We start from the raw sequence: 6,000 nt of genomic DNA, 5'->3' as shown, positions 1-6,000 counted from the left end.
ATTTCTTTTGGAGTGTATCCAGATAATCTGGCAAATCCACACTTGATGTTAGCCACAGGGAAGAATATTTATGAAAACCAAAAAGAGGAACAAAAAATAAAATTAGGGCAGACTATGGACTCACCCTCCTTAGAAATCAGAAAAATGGAAGACCTTACCAAACTGAAGGGTTTAATTTTTTTTTTTTTTGCTTTGTTAATGGAAAAAATATGTACACATACATAATTTAATATTCTGGAAAATTCTTAATGATTAGCATTTATATTTTCATTTCAAAAGTTATTGCTTATTCTAACATACTAAGACCTGTACTTTTTCCTTTTATACATAAACTTCTATCTCTGGGTTCTGTCTTTTAGAAAGAAAGTTACTTAAGGCCAGTTTTTTACCCATCCTGAAGCTTAAATTTTGGCTCAAGGAGCTTCCTGTCCTGTTCCAGCTGTGACATGTTGAAAATAAACCTGGCAGTTGGAGACAATTTATTATACTTTCTGAGCTTTTGCTGTGGCTGTAGTCCTTTATGTCTTAGGAAATAGGGTGGGAGATAGGGAGAGAAGTGGGGGAGAGGGAAGGAGAAGGGGAGGAGATCTGATGGGAACAGGAAATAGGGTCTTCCGGTTTTCCCAGGACTTCTTTTACCTTTTACCTTTGCATCCTCCAAGGGGATGAACTGCCTCTGCACATACGGACACACCTCACTTTACTGTGCTTCACTTTTTTGTGAGCTTTGCAAATATTGTGCTCTTTACAAATGGAAGGTTTATGGCCATCCTGCCTCAAGGAAGTCTATCAGCACCATTTTTCCAGTAACATTTGCTCATTTCATAACTCTGTCACACTGGTAATTCTAGCAATGAACATGAAAAAAGAGTCACTCAGTTGTGTCCGACTCTTGGTGACCCCATGGCCTGTAGCCCAGTAGGCTTCTCTGTCCATGGAATTTTCCAGGCAAGAATACTGAGTGGATAGCCATGTCCTCCTCCAGGGTATCTTTGTGACCCAGGGATCAAACCCAAGTCTCCTGCTTTTCGGGCATATTCTTTGCTGTCTGAGCCACTAGAGAAGCCCTTTTTCAATATTGTACTTGCTACGGTGACATGATCAGTGATATTTCATGTTAGTACTACTACTCACTGAAGGCTCAGATGACAGCATTTTTTAGCAATAAAGTGTATTTAAATTGGGCTTTTTCTACGGCACAGTGGGTGAAGAATTCGCCTGCATAGGAGACATAGGAGACATGGGTTCCATTCCTTGGTCAGAAAGATACCTTGGAGGAGGAAATGGCAACCCACTCCAGAATTCTTGCCTGGAAAATCCCATGGACGAAGGAGCCTGGCAGGCTACAGTCCATGGAGTCACAAAGGGTTGGACATGACTGAGTGAGTACACATACACGTATTTAAATTAAGGTATGTTGTTTTTTTAGACATGATGCCATTGCACACTTGATGGGCTACAGGATAGCATAAGCATAAATTTTATATGCACTGGGAAACCAAAAAATTCATGTGACTTGCTTTACTACAATCTTCACTTTATTGCTGTGGTCTGGAACCAAACCCACAGTATCTCCGAGGTCCGCCTGTGTGTCTAATCCAACTCTTCTCATAGGGAGGTAGTTGAGCAAGAAGGGATTGCATTGGGATGGGAGCAGGGACTTGTCTTACCCTTAATTATAGTGCACAGTTCCTGAGATTGAACACAGGAAACTAGATTCTGGCAGAATTGCTAAGAACAAAGACAGAAATTGATTTAAAAAGAAGTGATCCATTTTTCATTAAAAATACCAACCACACACTCAGGAAATTAATCACCATATCCTCCCACCCCAGTGTCATCTACTGGAAACTGCTCTAAACCCTTGTCCCTACTGAAGAAGTAAATCCAACAGCCATGTTTTGTAGCTTGTTATCCAGCTGTCCATTCTCATGGCTGATTGGATAAGAGGTGAACACCTGATTCAAGGGCAGTTAATCCATAAATTCACTAGATGCCCATGACCTGTAGCCAGGTATGAAAAGAGAAAGAGATAGTGGGCTAATCAGAGTCATTCTCAGAGGAGTGGCATGAAAGCAAGGAGAGAAGTTATTAGCAGTGCAGAAAGGAGGAAGGTCGAACCATATTTAAAATGATGAAATCCCACAAACACCGATGAATGTCTGTTAGTGAGGTCTGTCAGGCCACCTCAAATTGAGAACTAGCTTTTAGCACTAGTTGCTCCGAGGGCCAGCCTGTGATGGTTTCTGTTCTTGGATTTCTGAAAGCTTCCATTATCTTATCTTGTATTTTTCTTAAAGTTCTTATACTCGAGCTAGCTGGAATGAGTGCCTGGTAGTTGTAGCCAAGAAAAAGCTGAACTAAAGCATTATTAAATAGGCAGGCAAAAATAAAGCCAAAATAAAGAGGACTGAGAAGTCAGGAAAGTCAAGGCCAAAAGCAATGGGAGTAGGTGACTCTGTTAAAGTTCTTGAGGTTGCCAATAATGCTGTTGAAACTAGTTCAAATTGATTAAAGAAGAAGAAAGAAAAGGAATTCATATATTTATGTGAAGGATGATCGAGTAGAGCAGGGGCAGCCAGGACTCTTAAAAACTAGTGACAGTTCCTCAAAATGTTAATCATGGTGTTATTACCATATGACCCAGTGGTTCGACTCCTATGAAAACTTAAGTGCACACTAAAACTTGTGCACCAGTGTTCATAGCAGCATTATTCAGAATAGACCAAGAGTGGAAACAGCTCCAATGTCCACCAACTGACGAATGATAAAGAAATTAGCATACCCCTACAATGGAATATTATTTTATCATATAAAAGAAATGAAATGCTGATACATACTACAGCATGAATGAACCTTGAATAAGTGAAAGAAACTAGACACAAAAGGTCACTTATTATATGGTCCCAGTTGGCTTCTGGGGGAGATGAAAATGGTCTGGAATTAGATAGTGATAGTGGCTGCACAATTCTGAATATAATTTTAAAAACCAACTCAATTGCATACTTCATTTTTTGAAATATTTATTTTTATTTATTTGGTTACACCAGGTCTTAATTGAGGCACACAGGCTCTTTGATCTCCGTTGTGGAATATGGGAGCTTTAGTTACAGCATGTGGGACCTAGTTCCCTGACCAGGGATGGAACTCAGATCCCCAGCAATGGGAGCTTGGAGTCTTAGCCACTGGACCACCAGGGAAGTCCCTCAGTTGTATACTTTAAAAGATAGAATTTTCTCAACATGTGAATTATATCTAAAGTTATTATTACAAAAGTTATATACATATGAAAACAGAACAAAGCCAAGCAAAACAACAATATTGTGTCTCAAAGTGGAAAGCCAGGAAGAGAAAACCACATGACTCTCTCTGTCTCTCTCCACCCACTACTGCCCCAGGCTGTCACCTCTGCTTCCCTATGGACATCTGCTTCATTCTTCCCTCTCTACAAATCAGCTTTCTTTGCTTTTTCATGCACAGAGCAGCCTATAAACCCCACAGTTCAAACTTATGTGTTGTGACAGAGACTAACCAGGTGGCCACCTGTCCATTTGTTCTTCATTCTGAGCATATAATGAAATGACATTTTTCAGCGTCCTTTGCAGATCAGTTCAGTTCAGTCACTCAGTTGTATCCGACTCTTTGAGACCCCATGGACTGCAGCACACCAGGCTTCCCTGTCTATCACCAACTCCCGGAGCTTGTTCAAACTCATGTCCATCGAGTCAGTGATGCCATCCAACCATCTCATCCTCTGTAGGCTCCTTCTCCTCCTGCCTTCAATCTTTCCAGCATCAGGGTCTTTACTAATGAGTCAGTTCTTCACATCAAGTGGCCAAAGTATTGAAGCTTCAGCTTCAGCATCAGTCCTTCCAGTGAATATTCAGGACTGATTTCCCTTAGGATTGACTGGTTTGATCTCCTTGCAGTCCAAGGGACTCTTTACAGTCAAGTGCAGTCATATGATGAATTATGGCCAGGAAGATATGGGCAGAAATGATACATACTATTCTCAGGCCTGGCCAATTAAAAAACCTACTTTGTACCCCTCCATCCTCTTCCTCTTCCTTTGACTAGGGCCTTAGAAAATACTTGAACTACTAGATGAAAAAGGAGCCTGGATATTTGATAAAATTTATTGGAGCACAGCATTTCCCCATTGACCTATTTGAACTGGATATGATTGAGAAATAAGCTACTGAAATTTGGGGGTCAGTTGTTGCAGTAGTTAACCTACTCTGACCATATATGTCCTCTGTACAAGAGACTAACCCAGATTGACTGGCTGGGCTCTCAGTTCCAATGTAAAATCTTCAGATAAGAAAATTGCATTGGTCCTAAGTGAGTCAGAGAGTCTCCTAGTTCAGTTGTCTGAAGCTGAGGCATGAGGTCACAGGGCATAAACATAGTTCCCTGGGCGCTACTTACATAAGCAAGAGGCATTTATTAGAGAAAAGATGTCCACTCTCGGGGTTAAAAAGGAGGGGTCACCGTGAATTAGGGAGATGAAGATGCGATGCCCAGAGCAACTCTATCTTTCTCCCCCTAATACATTCATAGAAATATAGGTATGGGTATATATATATTATAGATATGAATGTAATATATTCTGGTTCCTAATTTTAAAGGTAAAGTTCTTTTAAGGCAATTTGAAAAAAGAAAAAAAGACTGAGTCACCATTTTGCTGTACCTCCTCCACGCCTTTACATTCCATTCTTTCTTCTCCCCACCCCCACCCCCGCCATCCTAGGGGACAGTACAATGCAGTGTGTGCCTGCTAGGTCACTTCAGTTGTATCCAACTCTGTACTCCTATGGACTGTACCCCACCAGGCTCTTCTATCTGTGGGATTCTCTAGGCAAGAACACTGGAGTGGGCTGCCATGCCCTCCTCCAGGGAATCTTCCTGACCCAGGGATTGAACCTGTGTCTCCTGCAACTCCTGCATTGCAGGCAGATTCTTTACCGCTGAGTCACCAGTGTAGCTAAGAGTAATTAACTCTCTAGAATGAGATTACCTGGCAAGAGCTTTGTTTCACTGTTTCCTGGCTCTGGGATGTTGGACAAATTATTTAACTCCTGTCTGTTCTAATTTCTCCATCCATATGGGAATATTAATAATAGCACTTACCTTAGAAGAGTCTCATGAAGATCAATTAGTTAGTTTGTTCAGGGTATAGGATTGTGCCTGGTTCATAGGGAGAATTTATTTGCTGTTTGTGGTTATTATGTATTTGAAACTGCATTGCAAATTTAAAAAATTTTTTCTCGAATCTTCTAAAGATGAAAGGCGGACTGTATTTTTAGTGACAACTCTTTTTATGTTCTTGAAGATCCCAAAGAGGTGGCAATCAGTTGTTCTTGGGGATGCTCTGAACTGGTGGAGTTATCCAAATGCAGATATTTATATGGAGATTGAAAAGCAGAAACTTTACTTTGTCGACAAAGTTTCCTACAGTCAAAACTATGGTTTTTCCAATAGTCATGTATGAATGTGAGAGTTGGATGATAAAGAAAGCTGAGCATCAAAGAATTGATGTTTTTGAGCTGTGGTGTTGGAGAAGATTCTTGAGAGTCCTTTGGACTGCAAGGTCAAACCAGTCAGTCCCAAAGGAAGTCAGTCCTGAATACTAACTGGAAGGACTGAGGCTGAAGCTGAAACTCCAGTACTTTGGCCACCTGATGCGAAGAACTGACTCGTTAGAAAAAACCCCAATGCTGGGAAAGAATGAAGGCTGGAGGAGAAGGTGCCTACAGAGGATGAGAGGGTTGGATGGCATCATCAACTCAATGGACATGAGTTTGAGCAAGCTCCGGGAGTTGGTGATGATAGGGAAGCCTGGCATGCTGCAGTCCATGGAGTCTCAAAGAGTCGGACACGACTGAATGACTAGACTGAACTGAGATGAAGATACTGAGGTTTTTGTTTAAATAACAGAAAGAGCCATTTTTATTGGCAGCAGGTATACCTCTTCCAGATTATTTTAATGTCTCATTTCCT

The sequence above is a fragment of the Muntiacus reevesi genome, chromosome 3 (genome assembly GCF_963930625.1).
Source record: "Muntiacus reevesi chromosome 3, mMunRee1.1, whole genome shotgun sequence".
NCBI classification, from domain to species: domain Eukaryota; kingdom Metazoa; phylum Chordata; class Mammalia; order Artiodactyla; family Cervidae; genus Muntiacus; species Muntiacus reevesi.
The sequence above is the reverse complement of the archived record's forward strand: the minus strand, read 5'-3'. Positions refer to the sequence as shown.